This window comes from Phoca vitulina, unplaced genomic scaffold, assembly GCF_004348235.1.
Source record: "Phoca vitulina isolate PV1807 unplaced genomic scaffold, GSC_HSeal_1.0 scaffold3, whole genome shotgun sequence".
Lineage (NCBI taxonomy): Eukaryota > Metazoa > Chordata > Mammalia > Carnivora > Phocidae > Phoca > Phoca vitulina.
The window spans coordinates 63,287,863-63,302,998 of record NW_022589706.1 but is presented as its reverse complement, the minus strand read 5'-3'; the positions used below and the strand labels follow the sequence as shown (position 1 = coordinate 63,302,998).

The 15,136-nt window shown below is 37.5% G+C and overlaps 1 protein-coding gene across 4 annotated transcripts in view; it reads left to right on the top strand.

The window, feature by feature from the left end:
• The window catches only part of WDFY3 (WD repeat and FYVE domain containing 3), a 234,122-nt gene that overhangs the window by 26,936 nt on the left and 192,050 nt on the right, over window positions 1-15,136 (top strand). The window lies entirely within an intron of this gene.

The following is a 15,136-nucleotide window of genomic DNA, read 5'->3' as shown; positions in this document are numbered from 1 at the left end:
CTCAGGTCATAATCCCAGGGTCCTGGGATTGAGTCCTGCATCTGGCTCCTTGCTCGGCGGGGAGTCTGCTTCTTTCTCTGCCTGCCACTCCCCCTGCTTGTGCACGTGCTCTCTCTGTCTCTCTCTCTCTCTCTTTCTCTGACAGATAAATAAAATCTTTAAAAAATTTGTTTAAATGGAACTACATTTTTAAAGTATGCTTTTATTAAAATATTTTACTTGTTTTTGACAAAACAAAGTAACTAGATTGTACATAAATAGTTATGTGAGCTAATTATCTAAATATTCATAATTTTATTGTTGCTCTTTCACTTAGATTCTAGAAATAAGACAAGAAAGTTGTCCCTTAAGTTCTGTATTGCCTGTAAAATGAATGTGACACAGTATTCACCGCTTTAAGGCTTATTGCAGGTCTTCAAAAAATCAAACACATTTATCTGTGAACTGTATTTATATACTTGTAAGAGAAAATGATAGCTTTTTAAATTTATAGCTTAAAACAAAATTTAAATTAGTTATATAAAAATTAAAGTCTGTTTGGCCTAATACACATAACTGGCTCATTCAAAAAAAAACCGGAGTTGCTAACATATGCCAGGCATTTTAGTAGGTGCTGGGTGTATATCAGTGAACAGAACAGACATATTCTTGTCCACATAGAGATCATGATCTGGTAGAGAGTGGATAATAGATAGATATTTACCAACAGCAATCAGTACTATCTATGGAAGAAATGGAAAAAGGTGAAGTGATAGTTATTCTACATTGAGTTACTTCTACATTGTGAGAAAAGGGTTGTCAGGAGAGATGACCTTGAAGCTGAGAAGTAAAGGCGTTCTCCCTGCCAGGAGCTTATAGGAAGAGGGAACGCCCTGCAGTGTGAACAGTTGGTGCATGAGGAGTTGAAAGAATGCCTGGAGATGTTCAGGGGGAGAGTGGAATGGAGTTTGAGAGATAGAAAGAGATTGTGTTATCTAGAGTTTAAGAGGCTATGACAAGGAGTATGGATTTAATTCAACACACTGAAAACCATTAAAGGATTCTGAAGTTCCATTTTACAGTTTGTGCTAACCAAAGCCAAAAGGCTCTTCGGCTGCAAAAGAGAAAGTAGGCGAGCAAGAAAGTGGGAAAATAGTAAGAAGGCATTATAGCAGTCCAGATGAACCATGATGGCAGCTTGATCTAGGGTGGTGGGAGAGAAGATGGATTTGAGATCTAGTTCATAGGTGGAACCAGTGGGACCTAACATGAAGTCTGAGGGAAAGGAACGTAAAGATAATACCCACGTTTTTGGCTTGAGCAGACCAGTGAATGGTAATATCTTTAAATGAGATTGGAGGTCAGTGAGAAGGGAAATCAAGAGTTTATTTTGACAGTGTTGATTTTGTTGTATTTGCCAGTCATCCAGTGGACCTGTCAGATGGCAGACAGGTAGTCCTGGAGCTCAGAGTTTTAAGAGGAGATACACAGATGGTATTTAAAGTTGTGGAATAGATGAGATCTTTTCTAGGGAGGGGATGCCCTAGGAACTCCAGCTTTTAGGATTTGCATGCATGGGCAACATTGGTGCTTTCTTTTTTAAAAAAAAAACAAAAACAAACACAAAAGACAAAACTGCAGCACAGAAAGTTTGGTTTATTCCTATCTAATATATATTAAAGACATGTTTTGTTTTTTTAATTTGGCAGCAGTGTGGTTAAATGAGAAATTTAAATCTCCAGCCAGCCACCTGTTCAATGAATAAGCCACTTTTACCACCTATGTGACTTTGGAATTTTACTTCTCTGAGCCTCAGTTTCCTTATCTGCTAAAGGGAATAACCCCAGAGTTGTTTTGAAGATTAAAGGAATTTATCTAAAGTGTCTGGGATGGTGTCTGGTACATACTAAACACTTTCTTTTTCCTTGCTCTTAATTTGTTTATATGTGTAATCTCAGCGGGAGAGGGGGTTTGAAACAGGTGCTGTATTTATTCTTATTATGATGTTAGGTAGATAGAAATGGAGAGATACAGACATAACATATAAATATGTGTGTGTGTGGCATAGTTTCTGAAATGTCTGATAACTGTTATTTGTTAAATGTTCATAGCCTTTTTGTCCTGATTTTTCAGATTGTTGTAACTCTCCTGTCTTCACAGAAAGTCATTTCTGGGGTGCCTGGGTGGCTCAGTCGGTTAAGCATCCAGCTCTTGATTTCAGCTCATGTCATGGTCTTAGGGTTATAGGATCAAGCCCTGTGTCAGCTCTGTGCTCAGCAGGGAGTCTGCTTCTCTCTCTCCCTGTATCTACCCTCTGCCCCCCCCCACTCGCACACTCTCTCTCTAAAATAAGTAAATAAAAAAGGAAGATCATTTCTTAAATAATGAAACATTAAAGATAAAGGTTTGTTCTGGAATATTTTTGAAGCCTCATGAGTGTGAGAATGAATTATAACAGTATTAGAGAAGTCACTTCTACTCCTATGTATTAAAGCTCTGTAATTATTAATATAGAATTCTCAATTGCATATTAAATTGTTCATTGTCAGACATAAACTTGGATAATCTTAATACTTCGAAGGCAAAGATAAAATGCTAAATTTGAATCTATGAAGTCTGTTTCTAATTCATTCTTCCCCTCCCACTTTTCTTCCCTCCCTTCTTCCAGATAAAAGCAGTGACTCAAACAGACTCTTCATGTGTGTTCTGCTGTGGAATATACTCGAGGGGTATTCCATTACTTTGAAATAGAGGATTATGTGTCTAATATCAAAGGGAATATATTATTTCAATAGTCCATCACCTAAATGTACTCAGTATAGGTACCAGTGTTTTGAAAGAAGGATATGCATTGTGCAGTGGGGCTTACAGTGGACCTTCTTACCTAGTGCCTTGCATGTGGGACAGCTTGCAAAACCTTAGTCCTTTGTTCTCTATTAATATTTCTTGGAAAGGTCTTATAGGTATTGGCAAAGTGGTGTAAAGAAACTCCTTGTCCCTTCTAGATCCCTGTGATCAAGTGGAAAATCTTGTCCAGTAGATGTATCATAGCCCTATTACCTTTTATGTATGAATTTATGCCACTATAGAGTGATGTATCTCATCAATTCTAAGATACACATTTTTTTTCTCATGTGCAGTATTTTGACAATGGAATCATCTTGCAGTAGATATTTTAGGCAATTATTGTGTCATTTTTTAATTGGCAGTGTTTTTTCCTTGGTACATAAAATAGTCTTATAGTTGGTGGTTATTTTAGATTTCATGAAATATGGTAGCCTTGCAACTTTAAGTCTCTAGCCATAGGATACATAAATTTGATACTTATGCTCATGTCAAATAAGAATCAGTTTTTTAGAGATCAGATTATGTTTTTGCATTTATTTTCTGCTCAGTGTTGGTGAATGTAACAGAGGTCAGCAAACTTTCTATAAAGGCTACATAGTAAATATATTAGGCTCTGTGGCCCCTATTCAGCTCTGCTGTTGTAGCCCCAAAGCAGCCTTAGACAACACAAATGAACATGGCTATTTTCCAGTAAGTTTATTTACAAAAACAGTCTGGGAGCTGAATTTTGCCAATAAGCTAAGTTTGCTAACCCATAGTAGGACATTATAATGATCAAGTCACTTCTGAAACATCAGTCCCCAAAATACTTCTGGATCATCTTTGAGGGCTTGCCCAAAAATTCCGTATTTAAAAAGTTTCTTTTCGTTCCCACAGTTACTTTTCCATTCCATCTATCTGTGTCTTGTGCAAGGTCATCACATTTACCTTCATGAATCAGTCTTTCCCCCTGTGAATGAATGATCTTTGGTTTAAGTTTGCAAATGATTTTTCAATTTTTCAACAAATTATTTGTTTATGATTTGTTTGATAAAGTAAGATAGATAAAGTAAGATCAGTGGAAAACTGTTAACAGATTAGTAAGTCAGAGTTTTTGTTTTTTTTTTAAGAGAGAGAAAGAACCAGTGGTGAGGGAGGGGCAGAGAGAGAGGGAGAGAGAATCTTAAGCAGGCTCCATGCTCAGCACAGAGCCTGATACATGGTATGTGGCTGGATCTCACCACCCTGAGATCATGACCTGAGCTGAGATCAGTAGTCTGACGCTTAACTAACTGAGCCACCTAGGTGCCCCAGTCAGAGGTTTTTAATACTGTGTCTGAGAATAATAGTTTACTTACTTTTTTTTTTTTTAAATTTTAGACAGAGACACAGCATGATTGGGGGCGGGGCAGGGGGATAAGGAGAGAGAGAATCCTAAGCAGGCTCCATGCTCAGTGTGGAGCCCAAAGCAGGGCTCAGTCTCACCACCCTGAGATTATTACTTGAGCCGAAATCAAGAGTTGGACACCCAACCTACTGAGCCACCCAGGCACCCTGAGAATAATAGTTTAATTTAGTCCTCTTCCTTGATTGTCAGGGTTGGTACCAGGAAATGGACTACATTTTGATCCATGCTTACAAAGTTTAATCTAAGAGGTAACATAATGAAGTTAGTTGAATATGAAAGGTGGCATAATAAAGTTAAGAACACTAACTGTGGAGCCAAATAGACTGATTAAGTCTAGGCTTTACTACTTACTAGTCTTGTGACAGTGGGATACTTAATTAATCTCTCTATGCCTCAATTTTCTATTCTGTAAAATGTGGGTAATAGGGTGCCTGGGTGGCTCAGTCGATTAAGCGACTGCCTTCGGCTCAGGTCATGATCCCGGAGTCCTGGGATCGAGTCCCTCAGCGGGGAGTCTGCTTCTCCCTCTGACCCTACCCCTCTCTTGTGCTCTCTCTTTCACTCTCTCTCTCAAATAAATAAAAAATAAAAAAATGTGGGTAATAGTAGTACTTATCTCACAGGGTTGTTTTGAGGATTAAATGAATACCTAGAACTTAAGTGTCATAAATAAGTAAAAATATGATTTCAAACATAAAATATATATTTAGAAATATTTTCATTACTGTTGAATTTAAGTCAGAATAATTTGCCATTTAAAATAATAAATATAAAAGGAGCTTGTAATACATAGTGTTTTCTCCTTTTTACTGTGGATGTATTTAAAATATCATTCTTTTCTCTGTGTTTACTTCATGGCAACTATCTAGTATCTGGCTTTTGAATAGGAATTTGTGTTTTTCTTAAGGTGCTAATTTTCCAGTCATTGTTCTGATTTTTATAAGACCCATCTTTTGTCTGAATTGGAGAAAGTGGTCTGTTGCTCACTGAAAAACATACTGTTTTATATTCCACTAGAAGCTAAAATCTATGAATTGTTCTAAAGGCTTTGTTCTGCATCACTTCCCTCACTTTCAGTGCCTCGTAGTGGTCTTTCTGATAGAGAGTGCTATAACGATATACAAATACATTTAACTTGCATTTGATCTCAGGTAAGGCTGGGTTAACAACTGACATATTAAAATGGATATAGAAAAACTATCATTTTATAGCAATCTTGGCTTCAATTTTTCTTATACCATAACTTGTGAAATATAAATTTATTTTAGCTTATAATAATTTTAAAAAGCCTCTTCAATAATATTTCTATGGTCACCTATATTTTCTTTTATAACTATTAGGTTTAACCATATAAAATTGCTGATACTGTACCCCTTCTGACCTAATAAAAATGGCATTTCATGTGATTCAGCCTAACAGAAAGCAAGAATTTTGTCTAAAAGTCTTTCTGCTCCTTGTGGTTTGGTTTAACTTCAGCTGTTTGTGGCTTTCATTCATTTAACAATATAATGAACTTTTTTTATCTTTATTTTATTTTATTTTTTTTTAAGATTTTATTTATGGGGCACCTGGGTGGCTCAGTCGGTTAAGCGTCTGTCTTGGGTTCAGGTCAGGAAGAGGGAGAAGCAGACTTCTGCTGAGCTGGGAGCCTGATGCGGGGCTTGATCCCAGGATCCTGGGATCATGACCTGAGCTGAAGGAAGACACACAACTGACTGAACCACCCAGGTGCCCCATCTTTATTTTATTTTTAAAGATTTCTTTTTTTTATCAGAGAGAGCGCCTGTGCATGTGCATGCATGGGGGGGAGGGGCAGAGGGAGATAGAAACACAGGCTGACTCTGTGCTGAGCATGGAGCCCCAAGTGGGGCTTGATCTCACAACCTTGAGATTAGATCTGAGCCGGGATTGAGTTGGCTGCTCAACCAACTGCACCACCCAGGCACCTCATGTTTTTCATCTTTAAATGTTGATAATACACATCGTCCATGAGATTTTAAGGACTATAAATGGTTGTTTAGAAGCTATTTGTTAAGCTTCTAATGTTCTGGCAGCAAGTAAAAGGCTTTATATATGTTATCTCTAATTCTGACAACAGACATGGAAGAGGAATTATTATAAATGGCAGAGCTAGTATTTGTACTCTTTTTCATGACCTAGTGTTGGAAATTATATAGTGTTACCCCCAACATTGTATTTGCTAGAAGAGAGTTCTTTTTCAGGAGGGAGATAGACTCCTCCTTTTGAAGGTAGGAGTATCTAAGAATTTGTTGACATTTTAAAATCACCACAAAAAGCTGAAGATTTTTGGTTGTGCTGTCATGATGAAAAATTTATTTTGCTCTTCAAATTTTTTTCTTATCAAAAAAATTTTTTTTTCTTCTCAAAAAAATATTTTTTTTCCTCTCTTTGATGTCAGGATAAATGATTTATAGGTTAGTGGTCACTCTTGAGTCCTCTGGCTTGATTTTAACTTGAGATATGGTCTATTAACTACACACAATGAAAGCAATTTGTCTGAATGTTCTTACTGGTACAGGAATCTTAATCTTCCAGTTTTTATTGTTTGATTTTTTAAAAATCTATTTTATTACATTTAAAAAATATATAATTTGTAAGTTGCTTTTATCATTGATCCTATAAAAGGACTAAACCATACCTCTTGTCTTCCCTGAAAATTATTTTGTATTTACCAGATTTACCTTTTGATTAATTCTGGGTAGCAGTTTCCAGACTGCTCCTGGGCAATCTGCAGGTCTGGTTGCCAGAAAGAAAATTGCAGACCATGTATAGAATGAAAACATATGTGGTAGAGTCTTTTGGTGTCTATGGAATAAGATGCCAGATTTTCTAGACAGTTAGGGATGTGAAAGAGCTTTGAAAGCAGAGTGAGAAAATGTGAGTATGTAAAAAGGTTTGAGAACTATGATATAAACTACACCTTTATATTTATGGCTAATCTGGGGGACAGAATGGAAGTATTCTGAGATAAGTTGAATTGCAGTATTTCTTCATGTAGTATGTCATATTTGACAGGGGAAATATTGTGTGGAGGATTTTATATTCTTCCTCAGATATCACCTTTCAAGCTGTATGCATAAAAATTATAGAGAAATATTAAAATGGGTTGTTGATTTAATGCCTCATAATAAATCAATGGTAAAACCAAGAATAAAACCCAAGAATATAGTGACCCAGACCACTCTTTCTCATCTGATCTTCCTTGGCAAACTCTCATTCTTTGCCCTAAATTTTTAGAGACTGTTGTCTTGTTAGTTTGTTGTTTTTCTTTAAATTATTTTCCTAGCCAAAAAAAAAATTTATTTTTTTAAATTATTATGAAATAAAATTTATCTTTCTTTGGTTGGTACACAGTTCTGTGAACTCTGATAAATATACAGGTTAGTGTAGCCACTGCCACTATGTGGACATCACCCCAAAAACTTCCTTGTCTTATCCCTTCCTTGTCTCTCCCTTCACCTTTAACCCCTGGCGACCACTAATCTGTCTTAATCAATTTAGTTTTCTCTTTTCAAGAATGTCATGTAAATGGAATCATACAGCATGTAACCTTTTGAGACTGATTTCTTTCATGCAGAATAATGCCTTTGAGAATCATCCAAGTTATTGTATGCATCGATAATTAATTCACTTTTATTGTTGAGTTGTATGCCTTTGCCACGGTTTGCATATCCATTAATCTGTTGAAGGACATTTGGTTGTTTCCATTTTTGGACCATAATGAAGGAATTGAGCTGCTATAAACCTGTGTTTAGATTTTGTGTGATCATAAGTTATTTCTCAAGTGCAGGAATCAGTAAAGGACTAGATATTTTGTATTTTAGGCCATAGGATCTCTGTTGTAGCTACTCTGCTCTTGTAATATGAAAGCAGTCATGCACAATACATAAACGAATGGATGTAGTTGCCTTCCAAGAAGACTTCATTTACAAAACAGGAGATGGGCCAAATATGGCATGTGGCCATAATTTGCCAACCCCTTTTCTGTGATAAATACCTAGTAATGGATTGCCAGGGACGTGATAAATACAGGTTTCACTTGGTAAGAAACTGCCAGTCTATTGATTTTTAAATACTCGGTTTAATAATATTTGACTCTGGAATGTTGATAAACTCAGACCTTATAGTTCACACATCAGGCCTACATAATTTATGGTAAGACAGGCTTTGAGCTTGTCTTACATTGAGGATCTGTTTTGCCTTCTACTTTTATTCATATTCATGTGAGGTCTTTTGGTTTAGATGGGTCTTTCCTTCCCAGATAAAGGGCATATCCTTCTTTCAGTCATTTTTATTTGACTTACTTAAGATACTAGGATATTCAGGGATATTGTGTCTTTCAGGGATGTATTAGGAGCAGTGAATCACGGTGAGAGCTGATACGTTTTAAAATCAATCGAACAGTTGATTTTATCCTTGAAATTGAGTGTAACTGAATAGGCAGCCATCACATCATGACATGCAGTCTATTTAGAAGTGTTTGTTCATTCTTTCAATACCAGACCCAGACTGGTTATCCAAATCCCAGGCTCACCTAGGAGACCCTTGACTTTGTATTTTGTGTAAGTTCCTGATGACATGTTAGGCATTAAATCTTAGGTTTATATCCATGTCCTTAGAGTTAGTCTAAGGAACAGGATTCTACAGTTGCTGTTGGAAGGCTGTTGTTTCTGTTTGTTTTGTCTGTGGGATGCAGAATTAGCTTTCCATAAGTAATATTTTGTTGTGGTTCCCATGGCTACAAAAGCAGGGATTTGGAGTTGAAAGGGAGGCAAAGAATCTTGGCTATACCACTAGCTCGGAGATGGTGAATAAAGCAGAAGAGGTACATCTTTTTGGTTGGGTTTACAATTAGTTTTGCTCTCTCAAAAAGCAGTGAAGCCCCAGGATCGTGACAACGTCATGGAAGTGGAAGAACATTTTGTACTAGTTGTAGTCCCACTTGTCTTAATGTGATGGTTGAAAGGTTATGTCTGGGGGTGGGAAGCGCTCCTGTTAATATATGCTTTTTATAAGAGGTAACTCTTTGGAAAACGAGCTCTTTCCTACCTTCTGTTGGCTCGGGCACTGGCAACTGAATCATAGATGGTCTCCTTTGAGAATCAAATAAAAACCATAGACCATCTTCCTAGAATATATGTATATTCACAAATATAATATGCAGTTTCAGAGGTTCATTCATCCCAAGCCAGCACTGTCTAATATATCCTTCTGTGACATTTGGTTCTTAATATGGTATTCACTAGCTGCTTGTGGGTGTTGGGTACTTCAGATGTGGCTGGTACAGCTGAGAAACTGTATTTTTTATTTAATTAAATTAATTTGAATTTAAGTGTCGATAGCCACATGTGGCTAGTGGGTGCCATGCTGGACAACACAGGCCTAAGCTCTTCCATGTCACCCTGGTTAGAGTCCCTATAAAAGAGGTTCTTGGGCATGCCGCTTCCTGGGAGTTTGATTTGTTCACTTCACTTCTGATTTTTTTGCAGCCAAACAGTGGTCATTGTATCTGGGTCTTCAGTTATTAAATTTAAACACGAGTTTGGTTGTCTCTAAGTATGTAACCTTTTTGTAATTCAGGGAGATGGTCAGCATTTGATCCTGTTTTTCCATAATGCAGTATCTAGAGCAGGCTTGTCTAGAGAACGTCAGGTGAAGACTATTTAGTGGTGTGCTGTGAGATCTCTTGTGTCACCTTATCCTGCCTTAGGAACACTCTGATGATTTAGAGCCACTTTTGCCCCTAAGAATTTTATTACTTATTTATTTATTTATTTATTTAAAGATTTTATTTATTTGAGACCGAGAACACGAAAGAGAGACAGAGCGAGCATGAGCAGGGTTGGGTGGGGGCGGGCAGAAGGAGAAGGAGAAGCAGACTTCCCACTGAGCAGGGAGCCCGATGTAGGGCTCGATCCCAGGACCCCGGGATCATGACCTGAGCCGAAGGCAGACGCTCAACTGACTGAGCCACCCAGGCCTCCCTGCCCCTAAGAATTTTAAAAGTACATTTCCTATACTTGAACATTATGTAGTAACAAGATAAAAAGGTTGAAGGCAACTTCCATAAAATCTGATTTTAGTTTCTATGGTTGGTGGTTCTCAGTCCTGGGTGCATGTTAGAATCAACTAGGGAACCTGTGAGAAAAATGCCTGGGCTCCAGCCCCAGAGATTTTGGTTTAAATGGGGTGTGTTCTGGGCATAAAAATCTTTTTTTAAAGGTCTCTAGTTCATTCCAGCATCCAAGCAGGGTTGAAATTCCCTCATGTGTGAGATAATTGGTGGACCTGGGCTAGCCATGTTGAGTAAAATATTTTGAATTAGAGACTAATTCATAATCTTTCCCCCTTCCCCTCTTTCTGGTTGGAGCCCAGATTTCAAGTCTTGAGTAAAGTACCATCAGGGGAATGGGCCTTATTGTGCTCACACTTTCAGAACCTGTTATCCAAGGAATTCCCTAAAGATCAGTGTATGGGAAGAGAAATTAGTGGAGTTTTGTTTTTAATCTTTATTACCACTAAATTTATTGGCAAAGTAAAATTATAAATTACTCATGAGTAGAAATGCCATTTTTAATTGACTAGATTTTTGGTACTATCATTATAAATTTGACTAATATAAATATCATATTTAGGAAATACAAAATGGGGTGCCTGGGTGGCTCGGTTAAGTGAGTGCCTTCAGCTCAGATAATGATCCCAGGATCCTGGGATAAGGCCCCACAACGGGCTCCCTGCTTAGCGGGGAGCCTGCTTTTCCCTCTGACCCTCCCCCCTCTTATGCTCTCTCACTCTCTCTCTCTCAAATAAATAGAATCTTCAAAAAAAAAAAGAAAGGAAATACAAAATGTATCTTCTTGGGAATTATTTATTTTTCATTGGCTACTTAAAGGAGCATGCATAGAATATATATATCTATATGCTTATACATATATTGCATATCTTTGCAAAGACATTCAAGAAATTAGTAATGATTGATTCTGGGGAGGCCACCTGGGGCCCAGTGGTGGCATATTTACCTTTATTGTATATTCTTTTTAGTATCTTTTTTTTTTTTTTAACACCATGCATATTTTAAACTTAAAAAAATCTTTTTCAATGGCTAAACATGCTTTTTAAAAAAAGTTTTGCAGGGATGCCTGGGTGACTCAGTCGGTTAAACGTCTGACTTCACCTCAGGTCATGGTCTCAGGGTCCCTGGATCGAGTCCCCACATTGGGCTCCCTGCTAAGTGGGAGTCTGCTTCTTCCTCTGCCTGCCACACCCCCTGCTTGTGCTCTGTCTTCTCTCTGACAAATAAATAAATAAATCTTTAAAAAAATAAAAATAAAAAAGTTTTGCAGCTATGCTAATAATTTTTGCTACTTAGAAAGTAGACAATAACCTCATTGCCATTGAAATTGAAGATATCTGCTTATTGTTTCGTATATTCTTGTTTTGGATGTGTTATTTAGTATATACATTTGCTTTTTCCTCTTCTGAACCCAAGTCCTGGGTTTGCACTTTGCTTTAACATTTTCTCCTGGCCCTTTTATTTCACCATGTCCAAATTTGTCTCTTTTATCTTTCCACTAATCCTTATTCCTTTACTGTACTTCCTAACTTAGTTAATGGCACTCCATTCATCACTCAGGCTGGAAACCTCCATCGCCTTCATCCATTTCCTCCGATCCTGAAAGACATCCCATTCCCAGATTGTTCATACTGTGTTGGTGACATCTCTTGGGTTTTCCCATAGTATTGTTCCTCACCCCAACCTCCATAGGCACTGCCTTTATCACTGAAGGATCATTGAAGTGTCCATTCCACACTTCACATGATGTTTAGAAATATTTCCTCAACATGTATTACTCTCCTGCTTACTGGGAGTTTATTGTTATCCTAGTGGGTAAGGCTTTTTATGATCTGCCCGTTTGCCTATTCTGTGTAAGCCTCGTGTCCAGTTTCCCCCACATTTACCCTGTGTTCCAGCTGTGTCAACGTTGCCAGGACGCAGCAGCATGTCTTATGCCTTCTCTTCTCTGTGCGGCTCGTCTGTTCGCTAGAAATAAGGTCTGGCCCATTGTCAGCTGAATGAACTCCTGTTCCATTTCCAAGATTTAGTTCAGATGTCACCTTCTGGATTGATAGTTCTTGTTTACTTATTTGTTGCTTATTTTAGCACTTACCACTTCTGTAATATCTTTTGGCTTAACTGTGTGTCCCTAGAGGGTAGGGACCCAGCAGAGTACTTGGCTGTAGGAGGTATTAGTAAATGAACAAGAAAATAAAAGTTAAAACATATATTTTTGCACACTTGCTTTATAATTACTTGAACTCACTAAGTCAGGGTTTTTGATAATTTAGTAAGAGCTAAACTAAACTGTATATTTGTGAAGAAAGGATTTACTAGATTGTATAACTGAGATTGAGGAAGATGTTTACCTTTTAAAAGAACTGACATTTTTAAAATACCTTTAGATGATTTGGAAGAATACTTTTTATCCAAATCATTTGTATGGGAAGTACAAGACATTTTGACTATTATTCAAATCAGAAGACAAAGTAAGCTTTTATTAACATAATCAGAGCTTATGTTCTTGAAAGTAATAATGCTATATTTACTTAACATATATTCTGTTCTTTTGACCTTTTATTCTTTTCACACTGGGTATTCATTTGGATATTGATACCTATTTGCCTTTTATCATTTCTTAGCTTGAATGTAAGTGTTAAGGTAGAAATTTACTCTAGTTTCCAGTTTTATTTCCTTTAAATACTTTCATATACATTTAAATTGATTCTGTGCTTATTTTTTAAACAAGAATTATCTGTTTATAGATCTCAGTGATCTGTAATCTATAGTCTATAGACCTGAGTGATCTAGGTTTTCAAATAGGAAAGTCTGTCGATTGAAATAGAAAATGTAGGGCGCCTGGGTGGCTCAGTCGTTAAGCGTCTGCCTTCAGCTCAGGTCATGGTCTCAGGGTCCTGGGATCGAGTCCTGCATTGGGCTCCCTGCTCAGCGGGAAGCCTGCTTCTCCCTCTCCCCTTCCCCTGCTTGTGTTCCCTCTCTCGCTGTGTCTCTCTCTGTCAAATAAATAAATAAAATCTTAAAAAAAAAAAAAAAAAATCGAAAATGTAGGAATTTGAAAAAAAAATGTAGAAATTGAGAAATTTAAGTTTCCTTATCTATAGACGTACCTATCTTAATGAATGTCTAAAATAAAGGATTTCCATTTAGAGATAACTGGGTAAAAGCATTTGTATTCTCTTCTTTCTCATGCTAACTGAACAAACTAATAGTAAAGAATAGGGAAGAAATCTTTTAACTTGAGCGAAATGGGAAAACCACAATCCCAAGCCTCAGAGTGCAGGAAGATCTGCCAGACACTGTGAACTTTAGAATAAATTGAGGAACTGTGAAAACATTTTAAACACAGCATGGAGCTCCCCCAAAGTAGGTGGCCTGGGGACTACAGAGTGGGAGGCAAGGAGAGGCTGCAGGAAAAGACACAGATAGACTTTTTATGCAGAAAACAGTGGGGAAGAAGCAGCCAAGGGGAGGAGGTAGTTTACAGAGCTGTCACCTGGGCATCAGTTGATGTAAAGCAGCGGATGAGAAGTAAGTCCCGAATCACAGTGCAGACAATTGACAGCTTAGCATTTTCCTCTTCTCTGTGTGCCTCAGCCATGCTGGCTTCATTCCAGCTCTTCAACCATGCTAAGCACGTTCTTACCTTGAGCCTTTGATTTAGCTTGTCCCTCAGCCTGGAAAATTCTTCCCCTAGAAATGCTTATGGATCCCTCCCTCATTCAGGTTTCTCTTGTATTCACTCTTTAGAAAAGCATTCCTTGACCTTGCGGACTCAAACAGCAACCCTGGGAACATTCTGTTTTCAAAGCTTACTTTATTTTTCTTCATAGCCATCTCGCCACCAGGCCTATATATTGATTTTTTTTCCTTCTTCCCTACTTGCATCTAAGCTCTAAAAGGACACGTGGTTAGTAGGCTTCTGTTCCCCTTCTATGTTCCTAGCACCTAGAACAGTGCCTGGCACATAGTGGTGGCTTAATAAATACTTGTTGAATAGATTATTAAGCAAATAAATGAACACACAGGTGTTCTGGTAGGCAACATAGAATTAAGTCTTGTACCCTGTAAAAACTGGGAGATCCATGTTGAGAGGCTTAAGAGACATTATCAGCAAATAGCAGTAATTTGTCCTTATTTTTATCCTGATTCATGTGAAATAATTATAAAAATGACATTTATGAAATAATTGACCATTGGAACACTGGATATTTAAGACTGTGTATGTAATAGCACTATAAATCAGTCAGGATTTATTTGTGAAGACCAAAATCCGTTCTAGCCAGTTATAGCAGGAAGATACTTATTGTAGGCTTTTCATGGCTCACAGAGAGAAGGAAGGGCTGAACAAACAGATTTTAGGCTCATGGATCTTGACGCTTTACCTTTCCCAGTGCTATACCACAGAGCCAGGCTGTTGAGGGTTCTGCTTCTTTCTCTGTAGATCAGAATACCGTTGGAGGGATTAGCAAACTATTACCTATAGGCAACGTCTAATCTAAACTGTTCATGTATGTCCCTCTAGTTAATAATGGTTTTTGCATTTTTAAAAAAGATTTTACTTATGTATTAGAGCACAAGCTTCCCCCCATAAAAATATTATTTTAATGAACAAAGTTAGAGACTATCTGTTTCAAAGTCTTAAAACTAATGGGGCACCTGGCTGACTTGGTAGGTGGAGTGTGCGACTCTTGATCTTGGGGCTGTGAGTTCGAGCCCCATGTTGGCTGTAGAGATTACTTAAAAAAAAAATAAAAATCTTATAAAAACAAAACAAATTCTTACAACTAGTGTATGAGAAATATGGTGGGAGTTAGAGCTCAACATCC